At 46.9% G+C, this 19,917-nt stretch overlaps 1 protein-coding gene and 1 non-coding gene across 2 annotated transcripts in view; both read right to left on the bottom strand.

Moving 5' to 3' along the window:
* The window catches only part of LOC126428137 (uncharacterized), a 744,079-nt gene that overhangs the window by 559,743 nt on the left and 164,419 nt on the right, over positions 1-19,917 (bottom strand). The window lies entirely within an intron of this gene.
* Positions 18,196-18,270, bottom strand: Trnas-cga (transfer RNA serine (anticodon CGA)). The gene has a single exon. It is a non-coding gene; the product is annotated as a tRNA-Ser (tRNA).

The raw sequence follows: 19,917 nt of genomic DNA, 5'->3' as shown, positions 1-19,917 counted from the left end.
CTTCTCCTATCCCAACGTAGCGCGACAATTCGTTCACTGTGGTGCGTCTGTCAGCAGTCACCAATTCGTTAACTCTCTGCACATTGTCTGGAGTGTGTGCAGTACGAGGCCTGCCGCTGCGAGGACAATCCTCAATATTGCCGTGCCCGCTTTCATCACGTAACCTGCTTGCCCACCGACTAACTGTACTGCGATCGACAGCAGCATCTCCATACACCTTTTTCAACCTCTTGTGGATGTTTCCCCACAGCACAGGAATTCTATGACAGCACGTTGCTTTCGTGAACTGTCGCAGCCATCTTGAAGATATGCTGCGACGGCGCCGCTCACGGGAACAGGTTGAACTAAGTTTGAAAACAAGCGGGAAGGATGTATCTACACACTGTAAAAATTTCACATATGTAGAATGAAAAGTGCATTTTTACAAAAATAGTGAGCATTTCTTTTGGAGTGATCCTCGTATATCTACAAGTATTACAGGAAATGGCAGGAATAAAAACCCAAGAGTAGGTTATTTGTGAAACTGGTTACTTTGAGTGGTTGTAACTCAGGTTAAAATGGCGTCGAAAAATAAATAGATATAACCAAAAATCGGTTGTTTCAGCGGTAACCACCATCCTGAATTTCCGGATCAACGGTTATTTTGTGTAGCAATCGCGCGCCTGCTGGAGATATTCCTGCAGTATGTTGGTCTTCTGCGATGATAGCACTGGGAAAATTTCTACTTGCCTTGCGGTGCCCGGCTGCTGTTCCCTTTTATTCTGCTTGCGCTACTGCGGGATTCCGCTCCAACTGCCGGCTGCAATATGGGGCACAATTATTCGTGCTTAGCCTTGGAGCCGGCAATAAAGGCGACCTATTCGTCTCGTAGCGGTAGCCCCGCCTCCTCCCTCTCCCACCCCTCTCCCATATACCCCATCACCAAATCCAGTTTCACCCCTCCCCTCCCCTTCCCTCCCTCTCGGGCTCCCAACTATAAACGTTCAACGCAAAGTCCCACCCCCTCCCTTCCAGCGCCACCCTATCTCACGCGGAAACCAGCTCCAGTCGTCTGGAAAACAACGCCAAAGCGAGCGTTCATCCGCAACCGTGACGCAGTCGATTTCTCGTTCCAAACAGAACTGCCCGCTTCCATTCTGGGATGCGCCGTTGCTGCCGGCTTCTAAACGCTCTTAGTCTGACGACATACATTAAATTTAACCAGAATGGCCAAGAATAAATAAATAAATAATCTCGAATTTCCCTGTTAAAAAAGTACTTTTCCCTGGTGAAAAACACTTTTTCCCCACGTTCAAAGTATACGTTTTCCCCCATGTTGAAAGTATACGTTTTCCCCCACATTGAAAGTATACGTTTTCCCCCACATTGAAAGTATACCTTTTCCCCCACGTTGAAAGTATACGTTTTCCCCGGGTGAAAAATCACATTCTCCCCAGGTGAAAAATCACATTCTCCCCGGGTGAAAAATCACATTCTCCCGGGGTGAAAAATCACATTCTCCCGGGGTGAAAAATCACATTCTCCCCGGGTGAATAATCACATTCTCCCCGGGTGAAATCACATTTTCCCATGTGAATTACATTTTCCCATGTGAATTACATTTTCCCAGGTGAAATTTCCTGGGTGAAACTACATTTTTCCCAGGTGAAACTACATTTTTCCCAAGTGAAACTAAATTTTATACACTGCATATTTTGTTATTACGGAAATGTAAATACGAACTTCATCAAATACAGCACGTTAGCTTCCAAAGAACTGGCCGGCTGCTGTGACCGAGCGCTTCTAGGCCCTTCAGTCCAGAACCGCGCTGCTGCCGCCGTTGCAGGTTCGAATCCTGCCTCGGGCATGGATGTGTGTGATGTCCTTAGGTGAGTTAGGTTTAAGTAGTTCTAAGTCTAGGGGACTGATGACCTCAGAAGTTAAGTCCCATAGTGCTCAGAGCCATTTGAACCATCTACCACGTGTTTCACAGCTCTGCTTGAAATATTTGAAACATTTGAACCGAAGAACTGAATCGAGATTGCGGTGCGCGATGTACTTTTGTCAGCCAATCGCAGCTCACGTCACGTGATTTCGGCAGCCAGTGAGCTCAGACATTCATAGCACAGGACACGTGACTTAGTCAACCAATAGCAACATCAATCACCCCCTTTATATGAGGGTCCCAAAACCGGATTTCCTGAACGTATTTCCCAGTACCACTTCTGGGCGGTCATGTACTCATTTCAAAATCGATTCTGGAAATCCGATTCTAATTGCCGGTTTCCAATTCCGCAGTAGATTTTCGCTCCCATGTAAGCGCAACCGTATATATTTTGTACTAGCTGTAAATAAATAGTTTCCACTATTAAAGTTCCAACCCTCGTATAATCAATAAATTCGTCACTCGAAATAAAAGTACTACGCACGGATTTGTATATTTACAGAGCATCTCATAAAAATATAGATACATCGTAGTTATACAATCTGTTGTCACATAGTAATAGAAATTACGATGTATATACGCAAACTGAAGCGACGAATGACGAATGAAAATCTGAACGAACAGTGGGATTCGAAACCGAGTCTCCTGCTCACTAGGGAGGCATGCTAGGTTAGCCTGTCCACTTTGGCAAAGCCACAGTGCCAGGGTGGCGTAGTGGTTGGCGAATCTGCCTAGTGAGCAGGCGACCCGGGTTGGAATCCTGGCCTTGGTACAAATTTTCATTCACTGCTTCAATCTCCATATATACATCACTGAGATTTAGAAAGTCCCTGGAAAGATGTTTGATTTAATACTAATTAGATCGCCAGTCATAAATTGTGCCACATACACTCCTGGAAATGGAAAAAAGAACACATTGACACCGGTGTGTCAGACCCACCATACTTGCTCCGGACACTGCGAGAGGGCTGTACAAGCAATGATCACACGCACGGCACAGCGGACACACCAGGAACCGCGGTGTTGGCCGTCGAATGGCGCTAGCTGCGCAGCATTTGTGCACCGCCGCCGTCAGTGTCAGCCAGTTTGCCGTGGCATACGGAGCTCCATCGTAGTCTTTAACACTGGTAGCATGCCGCGACAGCGTGGACGTGAACCGTATGTGCAGTTGACGGACTTTGAGCGAGGGCGTATAGTGGTCATGCGGGAGGCCGGGTGGACGTACCGCCGAATTGCTCAACACGTGGGGCGTGAGGTCTCCACAGTACATCGATGTTGTCGCCAGTGGTCGGCGGATGGTGCACGTGCCCGTCGACCTGGAACCGGACCGCAGCGACGCACGGATGCACGCCAAGACCGTAGGATCCTACGCAGTGCCGTAGGGGACCGCACCGCCACTTCCCAGCAAATTAGGGACACCGTTGCTCCTGGGGTATCGGCGAGGACCATTCGCAACCGTCTCCATGAAGCTGGGCTACGGTCCCGCACACCGTTAGGCCGTCTTCCGCTCACGCCCCAACATCGTCCAGCCCGCCTCCAGTGGTGTCGCGACAGGCGTGAATGGAGGGACGAATGGAGACGTGTCGTCTTCAGCGATGAGAGTCGCTTCTGCCTTGGTGCCAATGATGGTCGTATGCGTGTTTGGCGCCGTGCAGGTGAGCGCCACAATCAGGACTGCATACGACCGAGGCACACAGGGCCAACACACATCATGGTGTGGGGAGCGATCTCCTACACTGGCCGTACACCACTGGTGATCGTCGACGGGACACTGAATAGTGCACGGTACATCCAAACCGTCATCGAACCCATCGTTCTACCATTCCTAGACCGGCAAGGGAACTTGCTGTTCCAACAGGACAATGCACGTCCGCATGTATCCCGTGCCACCCAACGTGCTCTAGAAGGTGTAAGTCAACTACCCTGGCCAGCAAGATTTCCGGATCTGTCCCCCATTGAGCATGTTTGGGACTGGATGAAGCGTCGTCTCACGCGGTCTGCACGTCCAGCACGGACGCTGGTCCAACTGAGGCGCCAGGTGGAAATGGCATGGCAAGCCGTTCCACAGGACTACATCCAGCATCTCTACGATCGTCTCCATGGGAGAATAGCAGCCTGCATTGCTGCGAAAGGTGGATATACACTGTACTAGTGCCGACATTGTGCGTGCTCTGTTGCCTGTGTCTATGTGCCTGTGGTTCTGTCAGTGTGATCATGAGATGTATCTGACCCCAGGAATGTGTCAAAGTTTCCCCTTCCTGGGACAATGAATTCACGGTGTTCTTATTTCAATTTCCAGGAGTGTATATTACAGACTGCACTGCTAGTCACTGTTTACTAGTTCAACCAAAGATGATCTAGAGGCCTGCACACATCGATAGTTTCAGCACGATTTTAGTGACTAGTAATTTAAAATCAGATACGTTGTGCGCCGTATGTTATAGTAAGTAACTGTGAAAGTCATAACAGATAAAAATCTGTACATTTCACCCAATAGCAACTTAGGTCTGTTACAAGAACATTTGCGGCGACAGAAACAAAATCCACAGATGTAACAACATACAACGCAGACACCTGTGTGAAAAACAGGGGGCGACCACATTCAACACGTCCACTGCTCCCGACGTACACTGACCTTAGAGGGACAAACCATACTTCTTGTTTCCCCACTTACTTTTGCCTGAAATGTGGTTTATCTCCGCCGAAGTTCAGCCTGCAGCAGAAAGATTCGCAGATACCCTGATCAGCAAAAACAGTTTGACCACTGCCCACCGCGACCGTCTGATGTCGTTGCGGGAGTGTTTCGCGGTGACAAAAGTTATGTAAGCCGAGCAGACACGGACAGGGATCACCCTAGCAAAAATACGGGCTACAAATGGGGAAATCCACTGAGATAAGAGACTGACAAAGGACAGATTATTATCACGTAGAGCCTGTGAAAGAATATCTCAAAAACGGCGAAGCTGATCGAATGTTCACGTGCAACTGTCGTGAGCGTCTGCGGAAAGAGGTAAAGAGACAGCGAAACTACCACCAGGCGCTAAATGGTCGGACGTCCACGACTCTTCACAGATCGTTGGTTTCGGAGGATTGTCTCCTCTGTAGAGTAGGACACATGACGATCTGTGGCACCTCTGCAGAAAGAGCACAATGCTGGTGCACGCACAAGTGTTTCGGTGCACCCCGTTCATCGTACATTGCTGAACATGGCATACTACCCCGACGTGTTCACGTGCTGACCGACCGATATCGTGAGTTACGATTGTAGTCGTCACAAGACCATCAGAATTCGACCGTCGATCAATGGAAGCGTGTCAGCTTGTAAGTAGGCTGTTTATGTTTTCTTATTGGCAACGTTACGTAGCGCCCTGTATGAAAATCACTGGCTGTGCTGTGTGCAGTCTCTGGCTAGTTTGCATTGTTGTCTGCCATTGTAGTGTTGGGCAGCGGCAGCTGGATGTGAACAGCGCGTAGCGTTGCGCAGTTGGAGGTGAGCCGCCAGCAGTGGTGGATGTGGGGAGAGAGATGGCGGAGTTTTGAAATTTGTCGTGAACTGCAATATATATTATGACTATTGAGGTAAATACATTGTTTGTTCTCTATCAAAATCTTTCATTTGCTAACTATGCCTATCAGTAGTTAGTGCCTTCAGTACTCTGAATCTTTTATTTAGCTGGCAGTAGTGGCGCTTGCTGTATTGCAGTAGCTTGAGTAGCGAAGATTTTTGTGAGGTAAGTGATTTGTGAAAGGTATAGTTTAATGTTAGTCAGGGCCATTCTTCTGTAGGGAATTTTGAAAGTCAGATTGCGTTGTGCTAAAAATATTGTGTGTCAGGTTAAGCACAGTCCTGTATAATTGTTCTAAGGGGACGTTTCATATGGATCCTGGCAGGGTCGCCATATATTGTTCTAAGGGGTTAGAACAATTATACAGGACTGTGCTTAACCTGACACACAATATTTTTAGCGCAACGCAATCTGACTTTCAAAATTCCCTACAAAAGAATGGCCCTGACTAACATTAAACTATACCTTTCACAAATCACTTACCTCACAAAAATCTTCGCTACTCAAGTTACTGCAATACAGCGAGCGCCACTACTGCCAGCTAAATAAAAGATTCAGAGTACTGAAGGCACTAACTACTGATAGGCATAGTTAGCAAATGAAAGATTTTGATAGAGAACAAACAATGTATTTACCTTAATAGTCATAATATATATTGCAGTTCATGACAAATTTCAAAACTCCGCCATCTCTCTCCCCACATCCACCACTGCTGGCGGCTCACCTCCAACTGCGCAACGCTACGCGCTGTTCACATCCAGCTGCCGCTGCCCAACACTACAATGGCAGACAACAATGCAAACTAGCCAGAGACTGCACACAGCATAGACAGTGATTTTCATACAGGGCGCTACGTAACGTTGCCAATAAGAAAACATAAACAGCCTACTTACAAGCTTTCCGGTTGAATCACATTTTTGCTGATCATCTCCACAAACGCCGTCCTCGAGGAGAGCGGCGGCTCGAAACGTGCAGCGCACCACAGATGCAGGCTGGTGGAAGCAGTATTCTGCTATAGGAGAGATTCTCCTGCGCATGCATCGGGCCTGCGGTAGTAATGGAAGACACGCTGACAGCTGCGAATCACGTGCATCCCTTCATGCTTGATGCCTTCTTTCAGAAGTATAATTGTCCATGTCTCAGAACCCGAACTGTGCTTGTAGGTTTTGAGGAGCATTGTAATGAACTCACATTGGTGACTCGGCGACGAAATTTGCCTGTTGTAAATCCAATGGGAACCAGTTGGGTCGCTGTCGGGCGCCATCACGATGTACCCAAATCAGCGACCCGTTATTTACACGAATTACATGATTTGTGCGTAGACATCTAAAGCCACATACATTAACAAACGCCGGCCGCGGTGGCCGAGCGGTTCTAGGCGCTTCAGTCCGGAACCGCGCGACCGCTACGGTCGCAGTTTCGAATCCTGTCTCGGGCATGCATGTGTGCGATGTCCTTAGGTTAGTTAGGTTTACGTAGTTCCAAGTTCTAGGGGACTGATGACCTCAGATGTTAAGTCCCAGCTGGTCGAAGCGGCCGTGCGGTTCTAGGCGCTGCAGTCTGGAACCGCGAGACCGCTACGGTCGCAGGTTCGAATCCTGCCTCGGGCATAGGTGTGTGTGATATCCTTAGGTTAGTTAGGTTTAACTAGTTCTAAGTTCTAGGGGACTAATGACCTCAGAAGTTGAGTCCCACAGTGCTCAGAGCCATTTTTTTGTTATGTCCCATACTATTCAGAGCCATTTGAACCATTAACAAACAAACCAATAAACTGTCGGATACCTGGTACGCAGAATCAGTGATGGATTTCGTTTCAAAGACGAACAAAGAAACTATTAAGCAGGTGTTCATAATGGTTTGGTTCATCAGTGTATATTGCACCAAACAGGTTTTAAGAGGGTTGGGTTGTTTGGGGAAGGAGACCAGACAGAGAGGTCATCGGTCTCATCGGATTAGGGAAGGATGGTGAAGGAAGTCGGCCGTGCACTTTCAAAGGAACCGTCCCGGCATTTGTCTGGAGCGATTTAGGGAAATCACGTAAAACCTAAATCAGGAAGGCCGGACGCGGGATTGAACTGTCATCCTCCCGAATGGGAGTCCAGTGTCTAACCAGGTTTTAAGACTAGTACTGTATGGTTGTTCGGATTCTATAATTGTCACAGTATTTCCAACACAAAAGAGTATCAGGAAAGTTTAAGTGCAGAAGATGCAAACGTTGAATCATTACGTCAAGAATTAAAGGCTGTTTTAGGAGAGGGATACTGGGTTGCTTCCGAAGTCCAATCCTCATAATGCTGGGTCAGTGCGAATGGTATTTCAGCACCTGGACCCGGAGTGAGTAAGAAAAAACAAATAACTGGTGCCCGACCGAGACTCGAACTCGGGACCTTTGCCTTTCGCGGGCAAGTGCTCTACCAACTGAGCTACCGAAGCACGACTCACGCCCGGTACTCACAGCTTTACTTCTGCCAGTACCTCGTCTCCTACCTTCCAAACTTTACAGAAGCTCTCCTGCGAACCTTGCAGAACTAGCACTTCTGAAAGAAAGGATATTGCGGAGACATGGCTTAGCCACAGCCTGGGGGGATGTTTCCAGAATGAGATTAATCTGCCAGGAAGTTTCATATCAGCGCACACTCCGCTGCAGAGTGAAAATCTCATTCTGGAAACATCCCCCAGGCTGTGGCTAAGCCATGTCTCCGCAATATCCTTTCTTTCAGGAGTGCTAGTTCTGCAAGGTTCGCAGGAGAGCTTCTGTAAAGTTTTGAAGGTAGGAGACGAGGTACTGGCAGAAGTAAAGCTGTGAGTACCGGGCGTGAGTCGTGCTTCGGTAGCTCAGTTGGTAGAGCACTTGCCCGCGAAAGGCAAAGGTCCCGAGTTCGAGTCTCGGTCGGGCACACAGTTTTAATCTGCCAGGAAGTTTCATATCAGCGCACACTCCGCTGCAGAGTGAAAATCTCATTCTGGAAACATCCCCCAGGCTGTGGCTAAGCCATGTCTCCGCAATATCCTTTCTTTCAGGAGTGCTAGTTCTGCAAGGTTCGCAGGAGAGCTTCTGTAAAGTTTTGAAGGTAGGAGACGAGGTACTGGCAGAAGTAAAGCTGTGAGTACCGGGCGTGAGTCGTGCTTCGGTAGCTCAGTTGGTAGAGCACTTGCCCGCGAAAGGCAAAGGGCCCGAGTTCGAGTCTCGGTCGGGCACACAGTTTTAATCTGCCAGGAAGTTTCATATCAGCGCACTCTCCGCTGCAGAGTGAAAATCTCATTCTGGAAATATCTGGTCATTAAAGTGTGGTAATACCGACAGTTCGCACAGTATGACATCACTCGTAAATGCGAAAACTGTAAATCTTAAAGGAATCAATAATGCTATTCAGCATATGTCATATATAAAACTAACAGAAACGCTTAATTACCACATGGTTAATATCTGGTTGTGAACGCTGTACTTCGAAAATTGAAGATTTATGTTACCATTACGTACACAGTAGTCGTATGCCTATAACTATTTCAGAAAACATTTCTGTAACTGTGACTTGCAGAAATTCGACCTTAAGCTCGCCCCAATTAGATTCAGTACATTTTTACTATATTTAAAATCCTGTTTCCAACTATTAAAAATGCTTGCTACTTTAATGTAAGCTGATTTAAAACATCGTCTGTGGTCTGAATTAAAACACATTTTACAATTTCGATAAGGGATCTCAGATCGATTCCATGTTCTTAGATTTCCAGAAGGCTTTTGATACCGTTCATCACAAGTGAATATTAATCAAATTGCGCGCATATGGAGTATCGTCTCAGTTGTGTGACTGGATTCGTGATTTCCTCTCAGAAAGGTCACAGTTCATAGTTACAGACGGCAAATTGTCGAGTGGAACAGAAGTGATATCTGGCGTTCCGCAAGGTAGTGTCATAGGCCCTCTGCTGTTCCTGATTTACGTAAATGATCTAGGTGATAATCGGAGCAGACCCCTTAGATTGTTTGCAGATGACGCTGTAATTTACCGTCTAGTAAAATCATCAGACGAGCAATTCCAATTACAAAATGATCTAGAGACAATCTCTGTATGGTGCGAAAAGTGGCAATTGGCACTAAACAAAAGTGCGAGGTCATTCACATGAGTACTAAAAGAAATCCGATAAATTTTGGGCATACGATAAATCGCAAAAATCTAAGAACTGACAATTCGACTAAATACCTGGGAATTACAATTACGAGCATCTTAAATTGGAAGGACCACATAGATAATATTGTGGGGAAGGCGAAACAAAGACTGCGCTTTCTTGGCAGAACACTTAGAAGATGCGACAAACCCACTAAAGAGACAGCCTACATTCCTCTTGCCCGTCCTCTGCTGGAATATTGTTGCGCGGTGTGGGATCCGTACCAGGTAGTATTGACGGAGGACATCCAAAAAGTCCAAAGACGGGCAGCTCGTTTCGTGTTATCGTGTAATAGGGGTGAGATTGTCTCTGATATGATACGCGAGTTGGGGGTGGCAGTCACTGAAACAAAGGTGGTCTTCTTTGCGGCGAGATCTGTTTACGAAATTTCAATCACCAACTTTCTCTTCCAAATGCGAAAATATTTTGTTGACACCCACCTACGTAGGTAGAAATGATCATTATAAGAGAAAGCAGAACGGAAAGATTTAGGTGTTCGTTTTTCCCACTTGCCATTCCGAAGTGGAATGGTAGAGAAGTAGGACGGATCCTCAAAATTACAGACCAATATCCTTAACATCGGTTTGTTTCAGGATTCTCGAACATATTATCAGTTCGAATATAATGAATTTCCTTGAGACAGAGAAGTTCATGCATCAGCACGGCTTTAGAAAGCATCGCTCATGCGAAACGCAACTCGCCCTTTTTTTGACATGATATCTTGCGAACCATGGATGAAGGGTATCAGACGGATGCCATATTCCTTGACTTCCGGAAAGCGTTTGACTCGGTGCCCCACTGCAGACTAATAACTATGGTACGAGCATATGGGATTGGTTCCCAAATATGTGAGTGGCTCGAAGACTTCTTAAGTAATAGAACCCAGTACGTTGTCCTCGATTGTGAGTGTTCATCGGAGGTGAGGGTATCATCTGGAGTGCCCCAGGGAAGTGTGGTAGGTCCGCTGCTGTTTTCTATCTACAAAAATGATCTTTCGGATAGGATGGATAGCAATGTGCAGCTGTTTGCTGATGACGCAGTGGTGTACGGGAAGGTGATGTCGTTGAGTGACTGTAGGAGGATGCAAGATGACTTGGGCAGGATTTGTGATTGGTGTAAAGAATGGCAGATAACTCTAAATACAGATAAATGTAAATTAATACAGATGAATAGGAGAAAGAATCCTGTAATGTTTGAATACTCCATTAGCAGTGTAACGCTTGACACAGTCACGTCGATTAAATATTTGGGCGTAACACTGCAGAGCGATATGAAGTGGGACAGGCACGTAATGGAAGTTGTGGGGAAGGCGGATAGTCGTCTTCGGTTCATTGGTAGAATTTTGGGAAAATGAGGTTCATCTGTGAAGGAGACCGCTTATGAAAAACTAATACGACCTATTCTTGAGTTCTGCTCGAGTGCTTGGGATCCCTATCAGGTCGGATTAAGAGAGGACATACAAGCAATTCAGAGGCGGGCTGCTAGATTTGTTACTGGTAGGTTTGATCACACGAGTGTTACGGTAGTGCTTCAGGAAGTTTGGTGGGAGTCTCTGGAGGAAAGGAGGTTTCTTTTCGTGAATCGCTACTGAGGAAATTTAGAGAACCAGCATTTGAGGCTGATTGCAGTACAATTTTACTGCCGCCAACTTACATTTCGCGGAAAGACCACAAAGATAAGATAAAAGAGATTAGGGCTCGTACAGAGGCATGTAGGCAGTCATTTTTCCCTCGTTCTGTTTGGAACAGGGAGAGAAGATGCTAGTTGTGGTACGAGGAACCCTCCGCCACGCACCGTATGGTGGGTTGCGGAGTGTGTATGTAGATGTAATTGAAGTAGTATGAAAATGTTTCGATGAACCCTCTGCCAGGTACTTAAGTGTGAATTGCGGAGTAACCATGTAAATGTAGATAAAAAAATTCGCCTATCTCTTGTCTTGTTGTTCCCCTTCCAAGAGGATCAGTGCCTCATCTTACTTACAGATACTTTCTGAACCAGTTTTATTTTCACCAGCCTGTATCTAACAATGTAAACCCTTTCAGTAAAGTGTGCTATGGGTCGGGAATGGTCGCGACACATCCCTCACAGTGCACACGTGTCTCGCTGGCATATACTGTGAAGTACGGTCTTCAACGCTCAGACGCTGGGACGTGTCCTGGATGGTGGGTGTGGCACAGAGAGAGCTATGCAGATGCTGTCCGTTGAAGAGCAGCGGCTGACACTCCAGCCCGAGGGTCGGATCGTGTAACTTCCTGGTGGTCGCTCTGGCTGACGAAGATTGATGGCCCGACACGAGACGGCGTGGCCACCTCCCCACAACTTGTTGAGCGCTGCCACTGGTCCGGAAAGATGAGATGAGTGGCTGGCGACAGAGACGTCTTAATGGTGTCACCGTGAAAGAGCACTGCTAGCAGCTCCAGCAGGGGCGGCTTTTCTTAAAACGCCTTATCTAGAGAAGCGAGGGCTCTATGGGAAGGCGGGAACACTTCCCTGCGTGTCATCTTCTATTAGCCTGACGAACTGTGTATGGCGTCCGGAAATTCACTGACGGGAAAAAATTGCAGTACCAAAAAATTATTAATAGTGAGTAATGAAATCTCGGGAATGCGTTTGATTAGGATATTTAAGTGATTAACACCGCAAGTGTTACGCCGTAAAGTCTACATCTACATCCATACATTCTTTTGTAGCACGATATCTCTACTAATGGAGTATTCAAGCATAACGGGATTCCTTTTGCTATTCATCTGCATTAATTTACATTTACCTATATTTAGAGGTAGCTGCTATTCTTTACACCGATATATATCAAGTCATAAAGTTTGAGAGGCGTGGAACACTAGGTTCTGCTGAAATGGGAACACAGTTTACCCAGAATATACTCATCAGGTTTTTGATAATGGGAACACTTGAACTTTCCCTGTCCATTCTTCGAAGACCCTCCTCATGCCTTATCTCGTTAGTCTACCTAATTTTCAACGTTCTTTTGTAGCACGATATCTCATAGGAGGAAGTGGCAACAAAACGACTATTCACGTTGGTGTGTAGAATATATGAGTCTGGCGACATACCATCTGACTTTCGGAAAAGCATCATCCACACAATTCCGAAGACGGCAAGAGCTGACAAGTGCGAGAATTATCGCACAATCAGCTTAACATCTCATGCATCGAAGCTGCTTACAAGAATAATATACAGAAGAATGGAAAAGAAAATTGAGAATGCGCTAGGTGACGATCAGTTTGGCTTTAGGAAAAGTAAAGGGACGAGAGAGGCAATTCTGACGTTACGGCTAATAATGGAAGCAAGGCTAAAGAAAAATCAAGACACTTTCATAGGATTTGTCGACCTGGAAAAAGCGTTCGACAATATAAAATGGTGCAAGCTGTTCGAGATTGTGAAAAAAGTAGGGGTAAGCTATAGGGAGAGACGGGTCATATACAATATGTACAACAACCAAGAGGGAATAATAAGAGTGGACGATCAAGAACGAAGTGCTCGTATCAAGAAGGGTGTAAGACAAGGCTGTAGCCTTTCGCCCCTACTCTTCAATCTGTACATCGAGGAAGGAATGATGGAAATAAAAGAAAGGTTCAGGAGTGGAATAAAAATACAAGGCGAAAGGATATCAATGATACGATTCGCTGATGACATTGCTATCCTGAGTGAAAGTGAAGCAGAATTAAATGATCTGCTGAACGGAATGAACAGTCTAATGAGTACACAGTATGGTTTGAGAGTAAATCGGAGAAAGACGAAGGTAATGAGAAGTAGTACAAATGAGAATAGCGAGAAACTTGACATCAGGATTGATGGTCACGAAGTCAATGAAGTTAAGGAATTCTGCTACCTAGGCAGTAAAATAACCAATGACGGACGGAGCAAGGAGGACATCAAAAGCAGACTCGCAATGGCAAAAAAGGCATTTCTGGCCAAGAGAAGTCTACTAATATCAAATACCGGCCTTAATTTGAGGAAGAAATTTCTGAGGCTGTACGTCTGGAGTACAGCATTGTATGGTAGTGAAACATGGACTGTGGGAAAACCGGAACAGAAGAGAATCGAAGCATTTGAGATGTGGTGCTATAGACGAATGTTGAAAATTAGGTGGGCTGATAAGGTAAGGAATGAGGAGGTTCTGCGCAGAATTGGAGAGGAAAGGAATATGTGGAAAACACTGATAAGGAGAAGGGTCAGGATGATAGGACATCTGGTAAGACATGAGGGAATGACTTCCATGGTACTAGAGGGAGCTGTAGAGGGCAAAAACTGTAGAGGAAGACAGAGATTGGAATACGTCAAGCAAATAATTGAGGACGTAGGTTGCAAGTGCTACTCTGAGATGAAGAGGTTAGCACAGGAAAGGAATTCGTGGCGTGCCGCATCAAACCAGTCAGTAGACTGATGACAAAAAAAAAAAAAAAAAATCTTGAATACTTCGATTCTCTTCCGTTCCGGTATTCCCGCAGCCCACGTTTCACTACCATACAGTGCTGTGCAACATTTCGACATTCTCAGAGAAATTTCTTCCTCGAATTAAGGCGTAAGTTTGATATTGCTCGTTGCCCTGTCCGCCATGGGTTGTTTTACTGCATTGGTAGCAGAATACCTGGACTTCATTATCACCAGCTCCGATGTTTCTCGCTGATCTCATCTCAGCTGCGTCTCATTACTTTCGTCTTTCTCCAATTTATACTCAATCCATGTATCTGTCTTACTCCTCTTTATCCCGAGCACTTAGTTCTTCGCGTTCAAGTAGTACTGCCCGTTCTTGAGTATTGCACGAGTTTTTTTTTGTCCGTCTTTTTCTACAGATTACGATCATTTTTTTCTGAGAATGTTGAACTACTTCCACCTGTGGTGTGGCGGCGGTATTCCCGATCGATTCTTAATCGTTGGGCCTCCGAGTGCGCGGGCAGTCAAGTTTGGGCGCGAGCTTTGCCTTTTGCGTCGGACGGTGGGTCCCTCCGCGCTGTCGCTGGCCGGGCCTGGTGTTAACTTGCTGTTCCCCGGGGCGGTAGTTGGAGTCGTCGCCTAATTACCGGATTTCCTGCCCTGTCTGACTGCGCCTTGCTGAGGTCTGGGTGGCGATACTCGTGCTGGATCATCTTTCTCGCGGCGATTACCCTGGACCGCGCCTTGACAAGAGCTTGTGGCTGTACTGCTCCCGGATATAGGGGAGTACTCTTCCGTCCTGGGAAGTTTGGTGCTGTTTGTGTGTTTCAGCGTGCTATGGCTAACAAGATTATCTTCCAGAATGAGATTTTCACTCTGCAGCGGAGTGTTCGCTGATATGAAACTTCCTGGCAGATTAAAACTGTGTGCCCGACCGAGACTCGAACTCGGGACCTTTGCCTTTCGCGGGCAAGTGCTCTACCAACTGAGCTACCGAAGCACGACTCACGCCCGGTACCCACAGCTTTACTTCTGCCAGTATCTCGTCTCCTACCTTCCAAACTTCACAGAAGTTCTCCTGCGAACCTCATTCTGGAAACATCCCCCAGGCTGTGGCTAAGCCATGTCTCCGTTATATCCTTTCTTTCAGGAGTACTAGTTCTGCAAGGTTCGCAGGAGAACTTCTGTAAAGTTTGGAAGGTAGGAGGCGAGATACTGGCAGAAGTAAAGCTTTGGGTACCGGGCGTGAGTCGTGCTTCGGTAGCTCAGTTGGTAGAGCACTTGCTCGCGAAAGGCAAAGGTCCCGAGTTCGAGTCTCGGTCGGGCACACAGTTTTAATCTGCCAGGAAGTTTCATATCAGCGCACACTCCGCTGCAGAGTGAAAATCTCATTCTGGAAACATCCCCCAGGCTGTGGCTAAGCCATGTCTCCGCTATATCCTTTCTTTCAGGAGTGCTAGTTCTGCTAGGTTCGCAGGAGAACTTCTGTAAAGTTTAGAAGGTAGGAGACGAGATACTGGCAGAAGTAAAGCTGTGGGTACCGGGCGTGAGTCGTGCTTCGGTAGCTCAGTTGGTAGAGCACTTGCCCGCGAAAGGCAAAGGTCCCGAGTTCGAGTCTCGGGCGGGCACACAGTTTTAACCTGCCAGGAAGTTTCAAGATTATCTTCGTTCGTATGACTGTGTCGGAAACGTGGGCAACCCCCAGTGTTCGTGTTTCTCGGCATTCTGTGGGGGTGATGTACCTTACTTAGTGTGTTTTTCTTGGCGTTCTACTGTGCCGTTGCAGAACTTTGTTTAACCTTTTCCCTCCTTACTCTTCTGCAGAGTGCATTTGCATCCTCTGGCCTGTAATTTCGCTTGTGCCAAGTTCCGGGGTTTTGGGGGATAATTGATTAAATTATGTTTTGGAATTTATGGAATTCTGTGAGTTTGTCTGGGTTTTTGCTGGCCTGTGCCCGTACGATTTCCCGTTTCCTCGCCCGGGCGTCGTACGTAAAGTTTAAGGTGAGTGAATTTTGTTTGGTAGTTGCCGTCCAGTGGTTCGGTGGGCCCCGTGACGAACAGTTTTTCTTGCACCCTGCCTGTCCTATCTCCCGCTGGCCGGAGTGGCCGTGCGGTTCTAGGCGCTACAGTCTGGAACCGCGCGACAGCTACGGTCACAGGTTCGAATTCTGCCTCGGGTATGGATGTGTGTGATGTCCTTAGGTTGGTTAGGTTTAATTAGTTCTAAGTTCTAGGCGACTGATGACCTCAGAAGTTAAGTCGCATAGTTCTCAGAGCCATTTGAACTATTTTGTCCTATCTCCCTGGCTTAAGGTTGTCTCCTCTGTGCCCGTGCGTGAGTGTGTATGTGGGCGACGGTGATCATTTCCTGACTTCAAAATTTACCGTTTCTTGCCGACTTCTCTCCATAGACTACCGAATCTGTAATTTGGTCTATGCCATGTTATAGTTGCTTGAAGTTGGTTCGCACATTCCCCTTGGTAATGACAGCTGCACTCGTATGAGATTCTACAATGTTGTGAACTATACTAAGCTGGCGGTTGTCGCCGTGTGTGTTAAATTGTAACTTGTATTTGAGTTTTGGTGTAACTCTATTTTGTTAACTGAGCTAATTTTATCTTGCCTACTGCTGCGATGTCAGAAAAAAATTTAACAATCATAAATTTAATCTTAACTGTGCAGCCATATTTGTGGAGACTTGTTACTTAAATTTCATTCTCTTCCCAGCTTGCCCTTTGCTGCTGTATTAAAAGTGTTTGTTGTTTTGATTAATCGGAGCTGCTTGCCTTAAAGAACTAAAGCTGATTGTGAAACATTGAGCAGTAATGTAACTGTTCACTCCAATAAAGCCACCCTGTTAAAAGAAAAATGTTGGTGCTACCATATGTTTGCCCCTTGTTCCCCTTCAACGGCTCACCACGATTTCACATTGTCGAACGCCTTTTCTGCCTCGACAAAATCCCGTGACAGTGTCTCGATTTTCCTCAAGTCCTTGGTCAAGTGCAGCGTCGTAACTGCCTCGATGGTTTACCGTTCGTAAAGCCGAACTGATCGCCATGTGACAGGTCCTCATTTTTCAGTGCTACAGGAGTGAAGGATTGCCTTCGGCTGTTGTGCAGAGCGAGTAAGGCCGCAGTTATTGTCTCGTTTTAAGCTTTCCTCTTCTGCAATGTGGAACACAGCGTTAGCTGTTACGGAACTCGCGAAGCGAATATTTTGCAAGCGTTCCTTTCTGCGTAACGAGCACCCTCTCTCGCAACTCCATTCTTAACGAGGGACAATTTATCTCCTACCTCGCCCGCAATTAGATTTATAACGCCGCTGTACGGCGAGGTTCAAGAGTTCTGCTACCTGGCTCGTGCTCGATTGCAGTTGGTTGCGTGAGGGAAGAAGAAGAGAGAGAGGAAGTAGGAGTGAGGGTGGAATGAAGGGAGAGGTAGAGGCGGGAAGATACAGAGGAGGAGATTAGGAGGGTGTGGGAGTTGTCACGCGCTAGACTCGCCCGCGGCAGAGCGGAATGTTAGGGAGGGTGGGAGGTGTCGTGTTGGCCTTGATGCCGGCGTGGGGCGGATTGCGTTAGGGGAATCCCCCAAGGAGCCGCGCCACGCGATATTGCAGGCAGCGATAGCTCGCGTGCGGCCGGTATCGATTACCGCCCGCGGCATCCAAGAGGCGAGCACGCAGTCGGTACGACCGCAGGGCAGTGTTATTGAGAGAGAGAGAGAGAGAGAGAGAGAGAGAGAGAGAGAGAGAGAGAGAGAGCAGAAGAGCGACCTCGCAGCCGCGGCGGATGGAAGACGCCTCCGCCTGAGGCGCCCTCTCTTCTATTGTCCTCTCTACGTCCACAGCCCCAGGCTGGAACGAGACACCCGGCCTTCATCTCGCATTCGCGTGGCAGCGACCAACGCTGTATATTCTTAACTCTCTCAGAATATCTGATCCCACGATCTAAGAAACAGTACGTAGATAGATATTTTGTAGGAAATCGTTTTTAACACACTACGGACGGTACCAAAGTATAGTCTCGCAAAGTGTCCAGTTTTAGCCAGGCATTTCCAGCTTCTTACGGTCGTGTTGTGACGATTCATGGTGAATGTTACTTAAGTTTCTTCTGCTTGAAACTTCCTGGCAGATTAAAACTGTGTGCCGGGCCGAGACTCGAACTCGGGTCCTTTGCCTTTCGCGGACAAGTGCTCTACCAACTGAGCTACCCAAGCACGACTCACGCCCGCTACTCACAGCTTTACTTCTGCCAGTATCTCGTCTCCTACCTTCCAAACTTTACAGAAGCTCTGTCCCGAGTTCGAGTCTCGGTCGGGCACACACTTTTAATCTGTCAGGAAGTTTCATAACAGCGCACACTCCACTGCAGATTGAAAATCTCATTCTGGAAACATCCCCCAGGCTGTGGCTAAGCCATGTCTCCGCAGTATCCTTTCTTTCAGGAGTGTTAGTACTGCAAGGTTCGCAGGAGAGCTTCTGTAAAGTTTGGAAGATAGGAGACGAGATACTGGCAGAAGTAAAGCTGTGAGTACCGGGCGTGAGTCGTGCTTCGGTAGCCCAGATGGTAGAGCACTTGCCCGCGAAATGCAAAGGTCCCGAGTTCGAGTCTCGGTCGGGCACACAGTTTTAATCTGTCAGGAAATTTCATGAAATTACACGTTTAAAAAATATTATTTTTTCGAGTTTTTGAACTTCCACTGCTATGAGTGTGAATCCTGAATCCTTCCTGGTCATGCTGAAGCCGGCCGCTGTATCCGAGCGGTTCTAGGCGCTACAGTCCGGAACCGCGCGACCGCTACGGTCGCAGGTTCGAACCCTGCTTCGGGCATGGATGTGTGTGATGACCTTAGGTTAGTTAGGTTTAAGTTTTTCTAAGTGCTATGGGACTGATGACCTCAGAAGTTTAGTCCCATAGTGCTCAGAGGCATTTGAACCATTTTTGGTCATGCTGACAAAGTTTTATGAATTTATTTGTATAAGTATAGACAGTGCAAATTAAATTGTCCTGTGGTGCCTCTCCTTCTCGAAGTTGGCCCGTTTGACGTCCTAGCCCCCTTAAAGCGTCTAGTGAACGGCTACAGAATAGCACGGACAGTATACAGCGATTTATGATTTAGTAGCAAAAAAGATAAATTCCGAGAGAAGTGTAATTACCAAGGGATGTCACTGTAAAGGACAGAATAGGGCATTTGAATGTGGTATTGCGACAGTTCATCTGATACAGGGACACAGCACAACGTCAACTAATGTTTATTTTGATCTGCCGTCACTTGGGAGACATACAGCTGCCTTCTTTTGACAAAATGTATTCCGCTAATCCCGGCTCAGAACGTTACGGTGGCGGCAACTCGCGTGCTGAACGCTCATTCCGCGCTATCGGCCTATATGTCGCGGCAGATATGCACCGCTGTTCCACACAGCGGCAATCACTGGCATGAAACTCGAAGCCACTGAGCTGGCGGACTATATTATGGCTGTTAATTATAGAAAGGCTGCGTTGTACGCTCTGTTATCTGAGCCGGGGAATGAAACGGCCATGGGACACATTAGTTACAGTGTGGAAATACGTCGATTTACCTGTGCGGTCGCGTGCTTTCCTGGACAATATTCACACATACTTCTGTACGACCTGAAAACAAATGGAATGGGACTGTTCACAGCATTATGAAGACTTTTTTTGCCCCGCATTTGTTCGCTATTGTTATCGTACTCTAAAATATATTGTCAATGTGTGGGCTTTATTTTTGTTAAGCTGCGCAATGGATTGATCCAAAAAGTACCATTTGGCTCCTACAATTTCCACCCCACACTACTACAGAAGTCAGACAGACGCTCCTAATGTGCCAACAAGAACTGCTTGAA

Source organism: Schistocerca serialis, chromosome 12, assembly GCF_023864345.2.
Source record: "Schistocerca serialis cubense isolate TAMUIC-IGC-003099 chromosome 12, iqSchSeri2.2, whole genome shotgun sequence".
NCBI lineage: Eukaryota > Metazoa > Arthropoda > Insecta > Orthoptera > Acrididae > Schistocerca > Schistocerca serialis.
Note: the sequence above shows the minus strand (reverse complement) of the source record. Positions and strands in the feature narration are given on the sequence as shown.